Here is a 20,599-nt window from a genome sequence, read left to right as displayed (position 1 = left end):
ATTGGAGCGATCGTGTATCTGTTTTCTGTGCAGCCTCCAATTATTCTCCTGGTCATGGCTAGTTGCTCTAGGATAGTGAACAAAGAGGGTCCTGAAATATCACACACTTCAGTCATTTAGTGAGTGCTTTCATATTCCATAGCTTGGCACACCTGCAGCAGAGCTTTTGAAAAATTACCTGCAGTTTGCTCAGTAGCAGCATCTGTTGCACAGAACAGATGCAGGGCAACTTTAATAGTGATTTGTTTTTGATGAACCATTTCAATCAGGCTTGCTCGTAACCCACCATAGGTAGTTATTGAGGTTTATACCCCAGTGCTGTTGAATGCTCAAATCTGATTTGTCAGGAGGTGACAGCAGTGCAAAGTTTTTATTACTTTTCTTTTTCTAATATGTTAATTATTCTGTTTTAATAACATATGGGGGGAAGTCGTGGCCGAATGGTTAGAGCGTCTGACTCCTAACCCTAGCGTTGGGGGGTCGAGTCTCCGGGCTGCCACGACTGACACCTCACCCACCCCCAACTGCTCCCGCAGCATAAATGGCTGCCCAGTGGGTGCCGCAGCATAAATGGCTGCCCACTGCTCCGGGTGTGTGTTCACGGTGTGTGTGTGTGTGTGTGTGTGTGTGTGTGTGTGTGTGTGTGTGTGTGTGTGAGTGTGTGTGTGTTCACTGCTGTGTGTGCACTTTGGATGGGTTAAATGCGGAGAACAAATTCTCTGAGCATAGGTCACCATACTTAGCCGTATGTCATGTCATGATATAGAGGAATTACTATGGCAGAGACACCACATGAGCAGTTTTGTCTCAACCTTTAAAATCTTGTTAGTTTTTGGAGCCTGTGCCTATCTCAGGCGTCATCGGGCATCAAGGCAGGATACACCCTGGACGGAGTGCCAACCCATCACAGGGCACACACACACTCTCATTCACTCACACACTCACACACTACGGATAATATTCCAGAGACGCCAATCAACCTACCACGCATGTCTCCACACACACAAGGCGGAGGCAGGAATCGAGCCCCCAACCCTGGAGGTGTGAGGGAAACTGTGCTAACCACTTGACTGCCGTGCCCCCCTTTTTTTGGTAACATGACATGCTGTAATTCTTCTTCTTTAAGTAACTCCGTAAGAGGAACAACACACTGCTTCTTTTACTCTTCATCTCATTAGGTCACATCCCAACATTGATCATTTTCCTATAACAGCTTACCCCTAGTCTTTTATCCCTCACTTAGTACGCAAACTACATTACATTGTACTAAACAAAATGACTCCTAGGCAGCAAAGACAAAAGCCATCACTACACTAGTCAAACATAATTATCTCTCTCACCACTGCAATCTAATCCCATGACTTATTTTTCATTAATGACAAACAATTAGGAAACAATAGGAATATTATTAAAAATGATTAAAACATGTTTAATGCAATGTAAAACAATTTCACGGCACGAACGACTGAACACCTTACGGCTAAGAAGACAGAACAGAACGATCTGCACGGTAATATCTGTACACTTTGTATTATTAGAGATGGTTTTACACAAAATATTGACTTATTAAACTGTTCCTTTTACTTTAAACTATGCTAATCAACTTCACGCATGGTGAAAATGTGTTCTTGAGTAATTGTTTGGTGTGCAGAAATGAGTTAGCCATATGGGTAATGGAAAAATGTTAATACATAAGGGCACGCAGTTTGATTGGCACTGGCACTGTGTATCATACAGAAACTCATTTAGATTCTTGGTGGGCTTGTGCAAATTTTGTGCACAGTATGGGATCAGAGGAAAAGAGCCAGACAATTCACAATGTATTCATAAAACAGATGCTTTGGCAAATGGATGCAATCTAAAAATTGCCACTTAGTGTCCGTCACTGGCACTCGCCACTGTCCTCTTTCATTCCCCGTGCTCTCCTACTGATACGTGCATGTGAGAAAGTCCATCAGCATGGCCGAGTTGTTATGATTAAGGAAGCAATGTGCCTGTTGAATTATGCATATGCAATAGAGTCAGAGATCACTGAGCTAACCGCCAATGACAGCTATGAATACCTGGGAGGAGGCCAGAGACCATCTGACATACACAAACTCTCCTTTTACCTTCTTCTCTGCTCTCTATCTCTCTCTATCTCTCTCTCTCCCTCTCTCTCTCACACACTCTCTCTCTCTCTCATGTGTGTATAACAGAGACTTACTGTATATATTTTCTCTAAGACCATTCTAGAAGTTCTAGCAGTTTTACAATTGTTTCCATGGCACTCCTGTGGCCTTTGCAGACACAAAAACACTCACACCTTCCCATCCATTTCACATAACACAGTCTCTACACTCAAGGAAAAAAGATGCCCTGGAACATTTAAAGCTCCCTGTTCAATACGACAGCCGAGCGTTTCCCAATCAGGAAATGTTCTGATTAAAATGATTTAGGAAATTAATTTCAGTTAACACTCTCGAACAGAGCGAACTAAAAACAGGAAGATAATGGCGGCTTAATCCGGTAAAGCCGGCGAGACGATAATGTTGATTTATTTTTTATTATCATTGTAGATTAACAGCTATCGCTGATTTATAGTGAATCATAAGTAAGGAATAAAAGATGACAAGCTGTGAAATTATCGAAAAATAATCAAGGATGGGATGGTATGATTATTTCCCAATGGCAGCATTTGGAAAAATATTTCATTCCTCTTCATCTGCAGACATTTTCCAGGGATTTATTTTTCTTTTTTTGAAAAAGTAGATACGTCATTTTTTAATCGTATTTATTTATAGCGACATTCAACACAAAGCAAGTTAATTCCTGTTATCGCTTACATTACAGCAGCTAAATACACTCAAACCCTTTAAGTTAATTAGGTTAATACGACCAAAACAAAAACATCACCATATCAACACTTAAACCGATTCACTTTCTGACCAATCAGAGTCAAGAATTTAACAGCGGTTATATTATTAAATTACATCATATAGCAGCAGACAGTAGCTTCAACAACTCTAATAACATTTGAGGGGGAAGTTGTGGCCTAATGGTTAGAGAGTCTGACTCGTAACCCTAAGGTAGGGGGTTTGAGTCTCGGGCCGACCACGACTGAGGTGCCCTTGAGCAAGGCATCGATATTGGCATTGACCAATATAACTATAAGCGATTTAGGGTTAAATGCTACTCTTGCTCAAAGGCACAAGGGTATGTCTCTACATGCACCTGTATATCTATATATCTATTCCAGGTAGAGAATTAAATATGTAATTGTTACAGACAGCATATTTTCCATTTGAGATGATTTTAAGTCATTTATTTTATGAATAGACCGAACTAAGGAGATGAGGTTTAAATGAAAGCTTAACCTTCATGCCAATGCAAACCAGTAATGAATTTTCAAGTGTAAGACCATTTAGTTTTCACTGAATCAGTCTGGGCGTCCCTGCTTAGACTGCTGCCCCCGCGAGCCGGCCCTGGATAAGTGGCAGAGGATGGATGGATGGATGGATGGATGGATGGATGGATGGATGGATGGATGGATGGATGGATCATTCAAATAAGTAAACTATTATTAGGTCATAAAAAAAAAAACACTGCATAATAAAAATGCCATGTAGTTGACACATGACCAAGATGAAAAATATGTTATTGGTCACTTACAATATTCAAATTTTCATCTTAAAATGAAAGCTAATAACGTTCATGTGTAAAACTCCCCGGACAGTGAGAGGAGTGTCCTGGAGTGATGTAATAGCTTTAAGAGCTATCAAAGTGCTGAAATGCTTTACAGTGGCTGCCTCAGGGAGGATCCCTATGTGATCATTATGGGTTGAAAACTCATTCGGCTGATAATCATAAAGCTTTGTTTGCATGTTTGTATGTGGAAGACAGAGTATGAATGCTGCGGGCCATCTGGAGGATCAAAGAGCTTTTCTCCTACTGCCCGCATCCCTCACTCTCTTTCTCTTTCTTTTTCTTTCTCTCTCTCTCTTCTCCTACCCCTTTCTTCTGTCGTTGTCCCTGTAATTCTTGCATGCCCAGATCTCTGACAAGAAGAACCTTTGCCCAGGAGATAACCAACTCAGGGTCAAACACTCACCTCGCTGACACACTAATTGAACCTCAATAAAATTCTGTTATTAAAATGCCTTTTAATGCCACACTACGGTGGCATGCGAATGCTATAGGAGAGAGAGAGAGAGAGAGAGAGAGAGAGAGAGAGAGAGAGAGAGAGAGAGAGAGAGAGAGAGAGAGAGATGGAGAAGGAGAGAGAGCACTCACAGGCACTTAAGAAATGTGCCACCTTCAGATAAAGCTTCCTTTATACAACACACACAGCACTGATGAATGCAGAAGCCTAATTAGTCAAAATGGAATCAACACAGGCCAGGCTGGAATACAAAATGGGGCTTGTGTGTGTGTGTGTGTGTGTGTGTGTGTGTGTGTGTGTGTGTGTGTGTGTGTGTGTGTGTGTGTGTGTGTGTGTGTGTGTGTGTGTGCGTTTGTGTGTGTTCATGTTTAAACGTTGGCCAGGAAAGGATCCATTTTCTGTTACAGATTACATTAAAAATCTATATCTATTTAACCCAAAACCAAGCATAATTTCTGATTTAATCAACTGCCACAGCTAAATGCAAATGTAGTTCACGCTAATTTCAATTAAGCTCCAGACTATTTTCAGTAATCACCTTTAAATGTCATCTGAAGTTATTTCACATTATCAAATGAGCTCCTTTAAAGTTTTTTTTTTTCCAATGTGATATTTCAGAGATATGGTCCAAGCTATTAAGTTGTGTTTGTATGATTTTTTTAAATAAAACTTCATATATAACCAGAACATTATACATAACATCAGAGCAAGTTCAATCCACTTTGCCTCATTAAATTTTAACGCAACAATCTTTCCGAGCAAAGACTTATGGGATTGAAGACGTTTTATATCCAATGATGTCTATTGTTAAAAGCATTACATAAGTAAAAACTGAACTGAAATAAATACACCCTGCATACGACTCCGGTCTAATCACAGGACACCAAACACACACAGAGAAGTAATTTAGCCAAGCCAAACGATTTGCTAGGATGTTTTCGGGTTGCTGGGAGAAAACTGGAGACCCCAGAGAACCCACACTGATACTGAGAAAAAATGTTAAATGAAACCCAAAGCTGTGAGAATGCTAGCTATCTAATTTTTCTATTATTGTTTAATTTCTAATACCAGCACCCAGACCATTGATCTAAGTATGTACGCACCTTTCTAATTACTGAATAACAACTGAATAAGAAGCACATAAGAATAAGAATAAGAATACATAAACTATAGGAAAAATAATCCTAAGCACATTACACAGCAGTGATGCTAATATCATCATCATCATCATCATCATTATCATCATCATTATTAATATTATTTCATATATTCAGTGTTTTTTAAATGGTGGTTTAAAGTCATGAGATATTTTATTTTCTTGTGATTAATTTCAGAAGGACATACATTCTGACCTCGAAACAGAAGTTGCTGGAACTTGCTGAAGTGCCGGAATACAAATTTTATCATTTAGCAAGAGACCTTGAAGTAGTTTAATAATATTTATATTCTGTACATGTTTGTCCTTTTTAATAGAGAGCTTATTCAAAATTGGTGGTGAACAAATAGCTTGTAACGGTAAAGTTATTCACAAAAAAAAAAGAAAGAAATTAAAACAACACAAATTGAGTGCCATGTGATTGACTTTCATCTATTTACTTAATGAATTTGATTGTAATCAAAGGCTTCAAAGGTTATTATTGAAAAGATTTTGGTCTAAAGCAGCATTTGAAAAAAGAATATTGTTGATAAACAAATGAGTTATTTAATACAGTGAGCATAGCTCACTAATAAATAAGAATTTTATAAACTTCATCCATTCATATCCTAGCATCATGCTAACAGTCATTTGGTGTGTCAATGACTTAAACTCCCTGAAGCCATTTGGTCTTCCTCACTGTAGTAACTGAATAATTCATAGAAGATAAAAAGGTTGGCAAATCTTTCTAATTAATGTATTAACTAATTAATTCATGTGTTAATCTAGATCTAGAAGGAACCTTAAACAAGTAAAGTACGTATGATACGTTTGATACAGGATTTAAGTTTATTACCAAACGCTTAAGTGTTACCTGGTTTGGTTTAAGAAACACTGTAGCATTTAATAAATTAATTCATTCATCTCCATTAGATGATGAACACACACACACACACACACACACACACACACACATGTTTGTCTCACACCTCCATGGTTGGGGTTCAATTCCCGCCTCCGCCTTGTGTGTGTGGAGTTTGCATGTTCTCCCCATGCCTCGGGAGTTTCCTCTGGGTACTCTGGTTTCCTCCCCAGGTCCAAAGACATGCATGGTAGGTTGATTGGCATCTCTGGAAAATTGTCCGTAGTGTGTGAGTGTGTGAGTGAATGAGAGTGTGTGTGCCCTGTGATGGGTTGGCACTCCGTCCAGGGTGTATCCTGCCTTGATGCCCGATGACGCCTGAGATAGGCACAGGCTCCCCGTGACCCGAGAAGTTCGGATAAAGCGGTAGAAAATGAATGAATGAATGAACCTCACAATCATCCAGCTACTACAGAATATTTAACTCAAGTGTCCTCGGGAAGAAGAGTCACAGAAAGAATCAAATCTAGAATGTCCTTACTGGACAAACACACACACACACACACACACACACACACACACACACACACACACACACACACACACACACACACACACACACACACACACACAAACACACACACACATGCACATCTAGAGGCATTTTCGCTCCTGCAGAGGGACAATCACTAAAAAATCAATACAAAGTTCTTCTGACTGATCACCTTGATTTCATAATAAAACACTTCTATCTTGATGGGAGTGGCTTCTTCCACAATGACCACGCCCCCTTCTCCTCCCACTTCCTTTCCCACTCAACAGCTCTTCACCTAATTGGCATGTAAGGGTGATTTCGATTGATGAGTTAGACAGCATTCTCCAACACCATCATTAGAACACCAACTGTGGGATTATCTTTTGAAGAGCGGTGTTTATTCCTCCTGTATAGTTCTGGAGACTTTTAGAGTCAGGAAGACATGTTTAAGCCATTTTAATAAAATCTTTATTTTTTAAAATCTTTATTTATATATAAAAGAGAGAGCAGGTGAGCAATTGAGGGTTAAGGGCCTTTCCCAGGGGCCCAGCAGTGGCAGCTTGGTGGACCTAGGATTCGAACTCAAGATCTGTAGACCAACGCATTATCTACTAGGCTAAAATGTCCCTATTAACACACTGTTTTCATTTGAATTGTCATAGCTATGCAACTGAAAATAATTACAACCTTAACAGAGGTGTCATCGATTGTTAAAAAAAAGAAATAAAAATGTATAGCGTGTATGTATATTTTAACAGGATATTTATAGGCATTGCCAGTGGGCTTAAATTGGTTAATTATGAGCAGATAATCTGCATTTATAGCATGAGACAAGCATGAGATCATACCTCTCAATCATTATGCTTCTGTAAATAATGTTTATCAAAATGAAATGCTAAACCCCATCTTTCTCTCTCTCTCTCTCTCTCTCTCTCTCTCTCTCTCTCTCTCTCTCTCTCTCTCTCTCTCTCTCTCTTATGGTGACTCAACCACTCCACAGTGGTGATGCGCAAAGGGTGGAAATGGGGGTGCAGTTACCATAGTAACAAGGTATACTAACCAGGACCCTCGTAGGATGAGTGGATATTAGAGAATGGCTTGGAGTGAGTCGTCCACACCTGCATAACAGTGGTTAAGCACCACGGAGAGAAGAGGGACTTGAATAGCATACCTTTTAGAAGACTCATACTTGAAATGTCTGAGCTCTAACATGTACAAAATCACTGAATGACAAGCAACATCAACCTTGATCATTTCTATTTCTGCACTGACTTCAATCTGAAGCCTTCATACGCAATTGAATGCATATGTACTGTCCATGATAATTACTTAGATTGTAGTTCTTATGGTCAGTTTCACACCTGTTTCTATGTATGAAAATTAAAGTGGCATTATTTTGGTTGTTTTGCAAATAAATGTCATTCAATTTCAGACTATAAATAATTAAATAGTTGAATAAACAATAAAAAATAATATATTAGCTTCAGGGCATGTATAGCTAAAATTTACCTATAAAACTGTTTCATTCATGAACTGGTCTAGTGTCAAATATATAAACGATTCCCCAAATCTTCATTGTATAGAGAACACAGAGCTGAAGCTAAAAAAATACTAGATAATTGTACAATAATTGTTTCATTTTTGTCTATTAATTCTACTATTGTCTTTTCTTCATTTTTGGTCATGGATCCAAATCTCCAGAACTCATTATATTTTTGCAGTGTTATAGGTCTGCTCTGTCTGGCTCAGTTAAAAAAAAAAGAAGAAGCTGGCGAAAATCCAAAAATATGGTATGTTGGTTCGTTTCCCACAGTTGGGTTGATACAGAGTCAAATCATTTTCCCACTGCAAACAAAAAGCACTCGCTTAGAACTGGACCTCGTTCAGGCATTTTTGGATTGGTTGTTTTGGTCCACACCTGAGTATGATTGCTGTGTCCTCATCTTCATTAAGGATACAACAATGGGAAAAAATACACCAAGAAATACTACACCAAAAAAACACACCAAGAAAAACCTCCACCAAAAAAAAAAATACACCATAAAAAAAGCTACACCAAAAAACCAACAAGGCTTCAAACAGACGTAATACGTAACCCAGTTAGAATTGTTATCTACAAAACCTTCTATACAATAAATATAGACGTTCTATTAAAATTATACAATGTGCTGGAACTCATCCAACCTTCCCTCGAACATAATTTAACCACACTCACCTCTACCACTATGCTATTTGAATATGATTGAAGTGTACTAAGTAATTTTACATTTTCTGCCCACTTCATGCATAAAGCGTCTGGTTTTCCAAACATAGTATTAGACTTACTGGGCTCATGAAATAATCCTAATTCTCCTCTTTGCTGAATACACAATCAGGTTTGCAAGTCATGTGATAATATGGCATGACATTGCAAGCATATTTTAAGAAATGCAGATAATCTTTCCAGTCTGCAGCCAAAAGATGGTTGACATCTTAGATACCCCTGTTTTTTTACGTCGTTTGCAACCCAGTTGCGTTTTGTTGTTCAGTGAGACTGGCTTTGGAAAGTACTCTTATCAGTACTTATCAAACTTCTGCTATGTGGAATTGGAGAATCCCTCTGGTTTAATATTCATGGTCTCTTGAACACAGTACATCTAATTGGACTCAGTCCACAGGGTTTATATGAAAAGAGTAGGCTTTAACTCCAGGCTCATTTTTCTCTAACACCCACGGCAGATCAATGCATTAATCAGTAAAAATTAGTCCTAACCAAAGCAACGGCTCTTGATATTAAGTAGTAATTGCGTTAAGGAGTTGCAGTAGGAACATTGGTCCTGATGGTTGGGATGATGGCAGTTTGAGGGCGGATTCCTGTCAGGGACAATCACTAAATAGTGCTCAGACCGGCTGGGGTGCGGAACAACCCCACATTCATCATCCTCACACACTGTCGCACAAATGTGACCATGCCTTCTGTCTCTCTCAGATTTACAATATGCCAAAAGATTAAAAGTTTCAAACTTTTGAAAAAGTAAAATGGGTGTATCCTGCTCTACATATCCCATCTGTCATATAAACATAGGCTAAGCCTTTGAGCTCCTCTTCAGGGCCACCAGAGTAGCGGAAGATGTGGGATAGATGCCAGCTTTGGAGTGGGCAGTGCAGCACATGGCACCTCACACTGTCCAACATTACCTTCTGCTGAGAGTCAGAGAGAGAGGAGGAGAGGGTTCCTTCAGTTTTCCCCTCAATCCTTAATTCCCATCCTCTAGCAATTCTAATCTGTGCATTGCCTTTTCATTGATAAATAAAAATAGAGAGATGACTGATTTAGCAGGATCATCACAATGTATTCCCTGATGCTCTGAACAGTCATTGATTTTGTAATTTCACATAACAGCAAGTTTGGCTTGTTCGAGTGCACTGGTATAATGCACACACTTCTCACAGCACACACACAGATATGTTGTAGTATTATAACACATTTACCAGAACCACTAGCTGTAGTTAATAGCAACAAATCCCTGTGGCATTGCTGCTCGACATCATTTCAACATGACAAGGGGATTTCTTTCAGTTGGAGGTGGTGTGGCATCTGCGTAAGGCATTTATGAAAACCAGCAACAACCTGCACAAGCAATTAAATATAAGCAATGATTCTTATAGAAATTATATTGTAAAATTACCATAGGTAATTATGCAATAATTATACTTTTATTATGCAATTTTTGACCCTATCTGACCAACAGTTAGAGGTTACCTAACCTTTATACCCATGTGATTATTGAACATCCTGTTTCTTATTTAGTCCTCCTTTTCTGTTATAAAAGCTTCACTCTTCTGGGAAGGCTTTCCTCTCAATCTTAGAGCATAGCTATGGGATTTGTGATCATTCAGCTACAAGAGCTTTAGTGAGATCAGACACTGATGTCATGTGACGAGGTCTGGGGTTCACTGGGGTTGAGGTCAGGGATCTGTGCAAGCTTCAAGTTCTTCCACTCCATTCTTGGCAGACCATGTCTTTATGATTTGCTTTATCACAGGAGCATTGTCATGCTGGAACAGGGTTAATTCCAGTGACAGGAAATCTTAATGCTACAGCATACAAAGACAATCTATAAAGATACAGTTGGCTTCTTCAAACTTTTGGCAACTCGTATGGGGTGATAGTCATGTCTCCAGAAATGTTTGAACATAAATAAGGAATAAAATACCAGAATGTGTGCTGTTATAGAAACATAATTACTAATAGATGGTGCATGGTAGCCTGACCTGAAGTGGAGTTACTTATAAGTGGAGCTACTTCTACTTTCTGTCTTATAATGTACATTAAAGCAGCCTTACTGGCTTTAGAGAACAAAATAAGACAGGAAAAAAAACAGCTTGTAATTACTGAGAAACTTGGAAAAGAGAAGCTCATTTGCTTCAATTACAAAGTGCTGACACTTGAGACTCCTTCGAGTCTAGAGCATATAAATAATTATACACTTTTCTTTGTACATTAGTACATTTTAACATGTATAATAATAATAATAATAATAATAATAATAATAATAATAATAATAATAATAATAATAATAATTTAGAATTTTTTGGGGGCATCCAACCTACAAGTCTATTTCAGTTGTTACTATCAGAAATAAAGGTTATAAACAGATTTATATGAATTAACATAACAGGTTATTGTAAGTGTCTTGTAGACCAATGGATTCATAAGTAATGCTATGAAAACAATAAGGATTCAAAGATTAATTTTCATTCCTGAATAAACATTTATAATATTTTAATTCCAGTAACAATAACATGTGGAATATTGAATCTCATTAAGTGAAAGTACAAAAAGCCACAATAATTAGCTGTGAAGGCTCACAGGAGAAAACATCACTGAGTTTTTGATTCATAATCTGTTTTTCTATCATTCATGTCATATGCAAATAAAGCCTTAGAGAGAGAGGGAAAAAAAACCCATTATATATTTCCTTGATTTTCACTCTTACTTGACCAGTCATGAGCTAAAATGTTTCTTAAGGAGGCCAAATCCCAGAGCCTGCATGTCCTGAATGTAAGCTGTAGTGCTGTGTGTGTGTGTGAAAATGTGTTACCCTGGCTTCTGAGAGGGGAAGAGCACACATGTAATGGACCGTGACCGGAAATCGATTCCATTTTTCCCCCGTTACACCCCCTCCCAGTGAGACTGTACAACCATTTTAACCGCAGGGATTTAAAGAGGTCTATGGGGCTCATGCTCGAACACTATGCTAGCAATGAGTTATCAGGTTAAGCAGCTCTGTCAGGCAAGAGTTAAATCATGAACTGACACTTACTCACAAGCTGTTACTAAAACATCACGCCAGCACTGAGGCTTCAGAAGCAAACTGAGGACTCGCAATGAGCTTTCAGAATGGTGTCAGATCCAAACCTTTGGCCCCTGCACTTCGTCAGTGTCAAAATATTGATAGAAGAATGACATAAGCCAAGGGTCATCCAGATCTGGGGAATTCATATTTCATTGTAAGCAAAACAATAATCTTGCAACATCGTTGTTGAAGTCCTCAGGAGGCTGCGGTTCAGCAACAAAAGCTTTATTTTCCACTCGACAAACAACCTCCAATGGCTGAAGGTACCTGCAAAAAAAAAAAAAAAAAAGTCTACACAGCAAATAGAGCTCTCTCTACGTTTCCTCAGCACTCGTCACTATCTCTCCTCTTCACCTGTTCACCACTACACACAATAGCAACAATAACTCTCCCTACTTATACCTTAAAAATGCCTCCTCCCTATAAACAGCCCACACACAGGAACACAAAAACAAGCAACAACTATTACTAATCCTTGTAATAGGACCAAGGTGTGAAGTATTAATAAGTAATTTCTCTACATGATTTAAAGCATGGTCAGTCTATCATGCCAGTCTTTCTCATAACAACACATCACACAGATTTTCAGTGATTTTCAGTCCCAGTCTTGCTTTTGGCTACAAGCAGTACCACAGCATTGGGACAAGGCCATGTGGCTAACCTGAAGCTATAGCCAAAAATATGGCAAGCAACATTTTGGCTCTGAATCTGAATCGAGTCCAAAGGACACATTTCAAATACTGAAATACAGAAGCACACTGCACTGATACTGCAGGCTCAAAATCCAAATAACTGATATTTTCTCATCTTATAAGTGCTTGAGCCGCTCATATCTACCTTGTAATATGTAATTTATACTTGGTTTTGAAAATAAACAAATTCCAAAGTGAATATGAAAATATGATAACTAAGTGATTTTTTTAGCAGTAAAAGTAGCTGCCGCTGAAGTAATTGTTATCGTTAGTATAAGTAAAAAGTTAAAAGTAATAATGTAATAAATAATAATGTCAGTAAGATTTAGCGAGTTATTTTAATGCAAAACTACTTGTGTAATGATTTTACAAATGACATATCTACAGTACAATCAACACAACTCATCCAAAAACATTCGATATATGAGGAATGCATTTTTGAACTCTTACAATATGTTAACTAAGCAGGTTAACATGTGCTACAAAGTGAACACCAACTCTGTTATCATTCATTCATTCATTTTCTACCGCTTATCCGAACTTCTCAGGTCACGGGGAGCCTGTGCCTATCTCAGGGGGCATCAAGGCAGGACCCCCTGGACGGAGTGCCAACCCATCGCAGGGCACACACACACTCTCATTCACTCACACAATCACAGACTACGGACAATTTTCCAGAGATGCCAATCAACCTACCATGCATGTCTTTGGACCGGGGGAGGAAACCGGAGTACCCGGAGGAAACCCCCGAGGCACGGGGAGAACATGCAAACTCCACACACACAAGGCGGAGGTGGGAATCGAACCCCCAACCCTGGAGGTGTGAGGCAAATGTGCTAACCACTAAGCCACCATGCCCCCCCCACTCTGTTATCAATAAAACAATATTTACGAAGGGTGAAGTTATCTGGCTAGTTAAATGCTGCTGAGATTTCAGTTGCATGTGAGATTCATCAGTTACAATTATTCACTAGCTAACGACTCAGATAGCAAAGATACCACATTAGCCGAACACTTTTTCTAAGAGTTGCAGCAGCACTTAGATATAGTTTAACACACCAGGCAAATGCAAATGAGCCTCGAAATGACATCTTGAGAGTTTAAAACCGGGCTTTCTGACTGTAAAACATCAACAGGTCTGTTTAGCTAGTCTAGCACTCAGCTAATGGCTTACCTGTACATGTTTCTGCATGGTGTATATTGAGCTGTGAAATGCTGGTATCTCCACAGGTTTTGGCTTGCATAATTTGCAGATCATTATCACTGTGATAAATTGGTACAGGGATACTCATTTGTCTCCACTGTCTCAGACATCGACTTTGGTGCTAAAGATTAGACTTTTAGCAGCCTTATTTTGATCAGTTTTATTCAAAATCTGCACATACATTATTTTACTCTTTTCTGATGTTAAATGCATACTTTTTTAAGTCTGTCATCCTATTGTGGATGAATACTTCATCCAGCGTTGCCAGAATAAGGATCCCTGAGCTTACAGTTCTCAAGTAGTGTAAGAAGATATAAAATTAAATGGCTGACTTGGATATGAAAATACACTTGCAAGTACTCCTGAATCTCTCAGGAGTTCATTTGGTCAATAATGAAGAAACATTTTACACTCATTGTCAAAGTCAATACACTATATTGCCACTTTATTTTATCTACATGGGTGAGGATTGTTGCCATGGTCACATAGATATGGTCATAGCCCCTGACATTTCATTGCCATTCATGCATATTCCTAATGTGACAATTAGTGTGGTTTGGTGTGAAAAAATCTTTATTATGTAGAGTATCTATATCTATCTATCTATCTATCTATCTATCTATCTATCTATCTATCTATCTATCTATCTATCTATCTATCTATCTATCTATCTATCTATATATATATATATATATATATATATATATATATATATATATATATATATATATATATATATATATATCCATACTGTATATCCACTCAGTCCTTCTGAATGTAGGAATGAAAGTGGAAGGAGAACTTTTCAATGTTTCTCAGCTCTCAAGGTGAAACATATTCCCTTTTGTCTGAAATCAGATGAATGAAATGAATGTTATTATAATGGGTACATAAGAATGACTAATAATTATTTACCCATGGGCCTTTTTAATTAACAATATGTTGTATGATGTTTCTCCTTCTCTGCCTCCCAGACTGTTGGTTTTGTGAAACCATCTCTTCTAATTCCGGATCCCAAATGAAAACGCAATGCTATTAAAAATGATTATGAAATAAAGTTTTATTCAGAATGTATTTGAACTGTAGTTCAATTGAGCACAATTCGATTACCTCTCTAATATAATATTTTTATTTTGTTGCCTTTCTCAACCATGGAGTGATAGATCGATTCCTATTAGACTGCTATATTTTCAGAACTCAATCGCCATTCGTCCAGAAGCTGCCTGGAGTATCTGAGAACACTTAATAAACGGCAGGCTGTTATTGACTTCAATTTAGAGAAAGCTGCTGAATGTTTTTCTTCCATAGAGGCCTGGAGTACCTCCGGGAAATTCAGAATTGCCATAGGAAACATATTACCACAGGTCAGAACCTCCAGTTTAAAGGATTTATTGCCAAGCCCCTAATCATATTTCACCAATCTCTGCTCCCTTCACTCTCTCTTCTTTGGGGTTGAGTACAGCACTGATAGTCTTTCCATGTCAATATACTCCAGTCTTTCTCCCAGCTTCAGAAGCATGTTTTCAATTACAACTTTTGGGACACAGAATCCTCACAACACCTCAGTCACGTCTTAATTGAAAATGTACTCGATATTGCTATGTGTCGGACCATGCGGGTTTTCCGTTTATGGCTGATCAGTCTACCCTCTAATGCATTTACTGGCTACTACAGGTGCTAAAACGAGTAACAAGCATGATGGAATATGTTCTTATTTTCGGCAGAAAAGCTTGTATTCCTTCTCATCTTAACCCTCCTGGAAGAGAGCCATACTTCAAGTGCACTTAATTTAGAAGACAAGTAGCAATCACTCACGATTACTTTGTTAAATCTCATAGGAACAGCCTGAGTGCACAGAAAATTTCCCATGTGCATGAAAGAAAGAAAAAATAACCGGCGTGTTTTACTGATACATCTTAGTATGAACCTAAAAGTATAACAGAATCGCCTCCTCTCATATAACAAGTCTGCCTTACAGCCAAATGAGTCCATAAATCTTTAATACTGAATGTTATTGCTATTAGCACTGCATCTTTATGAGTTGGGCGATATAAACTTTTGCAGTTTTTATGATAGAAAGACTGTGGTGCAGCCATATTCAGCACAGCAGGACGCTTATCAACAGCAGCTCTGGCCTCCTTCTGTCAATGCTTAATTAATTTACTTGACAACTCCTTAATGGTTTCCAAAAGAAAACTCAAAATGCTGATTATGATTATCCAAAAAAAAGGGATTTTTTTTTTTGTCTAGAATCATTCAGCTGTTGCTATCAGCTTTGGTTAAAAGTCAGTCAGATTCAGGGTCTCGTGCCTCTCTTTACCAAACATCAAACACTGACAAAGTCTCTTTTTAGTGCTAACTGTTGGCACAGCAACACGAGGATAATGAATTCAGACGTGATTGGAATGTTAATTCTGCCAGGCCCATCACAGTCCCATATGTAAATGTAGCATTTTCACATGATGGAGGTTTTGTATGTTATAAAGAATCCTTAAAAATGGCGAAGTTCATTATTTGGATGAAGAATTACCCTCTTCTCATTGACTGACATAGTCGAACAATGCACAGCACAGTGTCTGGAACTATGTGACTGGCAAGAACACACACTATTTCTGAATTAAAATGAGTCACAAATCAGCCTTCAGTGCTTTCCAATTTGCACGGCCAAGCTAGAGCTAGGGCTACAGCTCATCTCTGATTGGCACTGAAGCCTTAGATTTCAGCTGCTGCTCCTCTATTGGGATTGCGCTTCACTACACCGTAGATCATAGCCCCAGCACTAGCATCGGCATTGCACTATTTCTAATAGGGACTGAAAATACTTGTATGTCGTAAGTTTAATGAGTTGGGTGACCACAGCGTAAATTCAAGAGCATCATCTACAAGACATTATCGATGAAGCGTCTTTGCTGACCCCATAGTTATTATACGTCTATTTCAAAGCTCTGGGGATTAATTAGAATAAGGCCAAAGTTGCACTGTCAACCAGCCTAAATCTTCTGTATTAGATGGCAAAATGCCAGTGGAGGTCAACAAATAATTAAGTTCATTAGTCTACAAAGGAGAAGAACAACCAAAGAAAAACCAAAGCACAAATATTGAACAGAGAAGGAAGCATTCGTTCTGACATGCAAAATCAATCACAGTGAAAATAAGGACCGTAAATATAATAAGCCAGTGTTTAGCCCTCAGATAGAAAAGCAAAAAATGAGACAGGTCTCGGCAAAGAAACAGAAAGTATATTCTGCTAAATAATTGACAAACTCATGCAGAATGATTCCGTCACAAATTGGTGGCAGGTGGATTTTAATATCTCCTTTAACCTTTATTCAAATTAAATCAGCAGTAAGAACTGCGGTCAAAGGATAGGCAAAGTTCAAATGATTAGACAAACAGTGCAATATAGGCAATCAGGATCAAAAACACTGGTGCAATTAGAAAGGTGTTTGCCCTATCATCAGGAGATTGCAGGTTTCGGTCCTGATGAAGCCACCCGTCGCTTGATATCTACACCAGAGAGCAAAATTGCCTGAGATTTCTGGATTGGACAGCTGGCATACTCTTCTTGCCCTGTCAATCATAGCAACATTAACCAATCATGGGTGTCTGTGAGTGCATGTAGTGTATACAGACAAGGGCAGATAGCACTTACCTGGGAGCGTATTCCGCTGCCCCGTGACACATGGTGCGTTTGGTATCTGGTGTATGACAGAGAAGAGCTGGCTTATTGGCATATGATCAAAGAAAGAAAGCTCAAGACCAAAATTAAGAAAGCAGTCACAAAGTCACAAACACTCAGCAGTCACAAACACTCAGGATTACAAGATGTCAAACGCTTGCAAAGAACAGAGATGAATGAGCTATTTGTATACACTGATTAAATTGAAGCTAAACAGTAAACAGCTGTGCCAATGTTCAGGTGAGAGCGAGAGCTGTAAAGTCCGTGCCGGATTTGGAGCCCGATGAGGAACAATGAGACCAAACAACCAAACATGACAGATAGCTAATTAACAAGGGTTCCCTACTCAACACTAATATGTTTATCTCATTAAGAACTAAAAAATGGATGCGTAAACGCTCCTGTAATTTTCCAAGATTAACCGGAAAAGCTTTCACTGTTTTGTCTGAGACCTTTGTAGCTCATTATAAAACAGACAGGTCTGATCAGAGGGCAGAAGGAAGAGCATCAGCCGAGTCTCACCTTTCCAACTTCCACTTCAGTACACTGTACAATGATGAGGGTCGATGAGGGCAAGCAAGATCAGACAGCTACTAAATCAAACCCTCCCCCCAAAAATTCTCAAATAATAGGGCTTCGTTATTAAAGGCTCCATCGATCCAGGAGAGCCCAAAAGCCTAAGAGCAGCATTTTGCTAATATGCAACGCTAAGCATAGAGGATCCCAATCCCAAGTCTCTTTCTCTCTCATACATTCACTCGATGTCTCTCCTTGATTACCTAATCACACTCCTTTACTGTAATACGGAACATGCATTATGATTAGCACTCTGCAGTAATCATAGTAATGAAGGGCGTATTAGTGGACTAGCATGAAATACTACGGAGCGCTGAAACTGTTATCTCAACTCTGCTGACTTTTCTAGCGTCACTGTTTCCCCTGCAGCCTACTGTGTCTCACTAACACCCTTCACTGTGACCGCTAAACACAGCAGCCCTGAAACTAGGTCACGGGGTGCCACAAATTTAATCTGCGCAGCCAGAGGACCAGGGGATGTAGGCCAGGGAAAAGTGCAGTATTGACACAGGCCATTTCACTCTTTCACTGTCCTCCATCTTCCACCCCCTAGGGTGCACTCATTCGCCACCCACAAACCAGGTCAACAAACCGAATCGGACTCTTGAGCACAGACCCCACACATACTGTCTAAAAACCGCAAAGAGACCTTGATCACCAAATACAGCCATTAGGGTCATTGGCTTTTTAGCAGATCTAACATTTCAGCGGCACATATCCTGGTTTGTTGTGCAGAAAATCATAGCTTCATACTATAAACCACAAACGATCCTGTTAATACCTTTGGCGTTATAATCAATGACTGTAATGTCCTTCCGTGTGGATCTTTATATATTATATGCTACATTAGCAAATCACAGCTCTTTCCGCATAATCTTTCAATGTGGTTTCCATCTGGTGTAGAAACGCAAGTGCAGAAATGTGTTGTCTCTATAAGACTGAATGTTTATCCCTTTGACCTTTTCACGCATATGACCTCTATAATGACATTAGCACTAGAACTGGCAACAGGGATATCAATTACCTTCACTGCTGGACCATTAAACTGGAGGCTAAACCAATCGCCTTACACCGTCTTAGACCCCAGCTGTGCTAATTTATACAGATTCTTAATGCATGAAGCCTGCCCAGCCACTGGCTCCTGGCTAAAGTGCCCTAAGTATCTCTTTAACTTGAAAGGGACAATTAGTAGCTTAATACTCTTTACAAAGAACCATTTTGTCCTGTTAGTTCAGCGAAGAGAAGGCAACACTTGTGCAAAGTCTCTCTGGTGATCCATCAGGTCAATTGGCTGGTTGTTACAAATGGAGCACGACAAAACAGTGCAGTGTAAAACAAACTTGTAGTTCAACTCAGTTGTTTAAATCCTGTATTATAGAGTTAATCAATGGACATTTAAAAGGTTTACACAATAATACATTAACATAATACCTAAGTATGTTCCACATGCAGGACTGTATACAGTATAACTGTGCAGGAGTGGATACAGATCAACTCAGCTGGGTTCTTGAAGTGTTTGGACCTCTTAGACTGCATGGTGTCTCTTGGGTAATGTCACTATGCACTTAGTAACACTGAACATAACGCAGGAACAGGGGACAGAGGGCCAACTGGCCAGTTTATCATCATCTGAAATTGTCATCAAGGTATGCAGAAGTAGGATCAAGAGCTGAAAGCGGTTTGAAGTTTAAGGTTAGATCAACAAACGTGAATTAATTAATTAATAAATTATCGGCCCTTTACATGAGAAACGAGTCACCATGACAACAAATGTGAAAGATAAATGAAAATAGTACATTTTAACAAAGCTCCTAAATTAACGCTATTCAAATTAGAGACATACTATAAAAGCAATTTTCAACATACGAAACGTTTTGCACAACATACTCAACTGTACAGTGCGTTTCTCTGCTTGATTCGCAAAACAGTGCCTTCGAACAGAGAGAGAAGGTGAGGGAGAAAGAAACCATTAACTATAGCATGGAAAAAACAAGGAAGCGAAAAAACTCCACATCTACATTCAAATGCCATCTAATCCTGTGAGATGAGCTGTTTCGTGTCTCCTCTGCCTTTTTCTCTCTATCTCTAGCTGCTGCTTCTTTTCATAACATTTATTATAACCTCTTGAATTTACCTTAAAGGACAAGTACGATTCCTGTAGTCTTTTCGGCAGAACGGCCGACCCCACAGACATTTGAAGCATGTAGCTCGTGTACTCGTGTGCTCGGGTCCTTGTGGATGTGTGTGTAAAAGGGGTTATGAAATCCATTAAATGGTTTGCGTTTATTTTGGGTCATTTCAGTGTAAGTGATTGATTAGATTCGGTGTAATTTAAATGCTATTATTTTTCTTTAACCTATATTACTGCAGGATATTTGTGAAAAGACAGTCCTCCCATTTCCATGTTACATTTAATGGTTTGGAAAGCCTCTCCGG

The 20,599-nt window shown here is 38.9% G+C and overlaps 1 long non-coding RNA gene across 1 annotated transcript; it reads right to left on the bottom strand.

Moving 5' to 3' along the window:
- Positions 1-17,208: 17,208 nt before the first annotated feature.
- On the bottom strand, positions 17,209-17,724 carry LOC125146156. The gene is made up of 2 exons (XR_007144628.1): positions 17,561-17,724; positions 17,209-17,478 (listed from the first exon to the last, which is right to left on the bottom strand). It is a non-coding gene; the product is annotated as an uncharacterized LOC125146156 (long non-coding RNA).
- Between the last annotated feature and the right edge of the window lie 2,875 nt (positions 17,725-20,599).

Source organism: Tachysurus fulvidraco, chromosome 13 (assembly GCF_022655615.1).
Source record: "Tachysurus fulvidraco isolate hzauxx_2018 chromosome 13, HZAU_PFXX_2.0, whole genome shotgun sequence".
Lineage (NCBI taxonomy): Eukaryota > Metazoa > Chordata > Actinopteri > Siluriformes > Bagridae > Tachysurus > Tachysurus fulvidraco.
The sequence above is the reverse complement of the archived record's forward strand: the minus strand, read 5'-3'. Positions and strand labels throughout refer to the sequence as shown.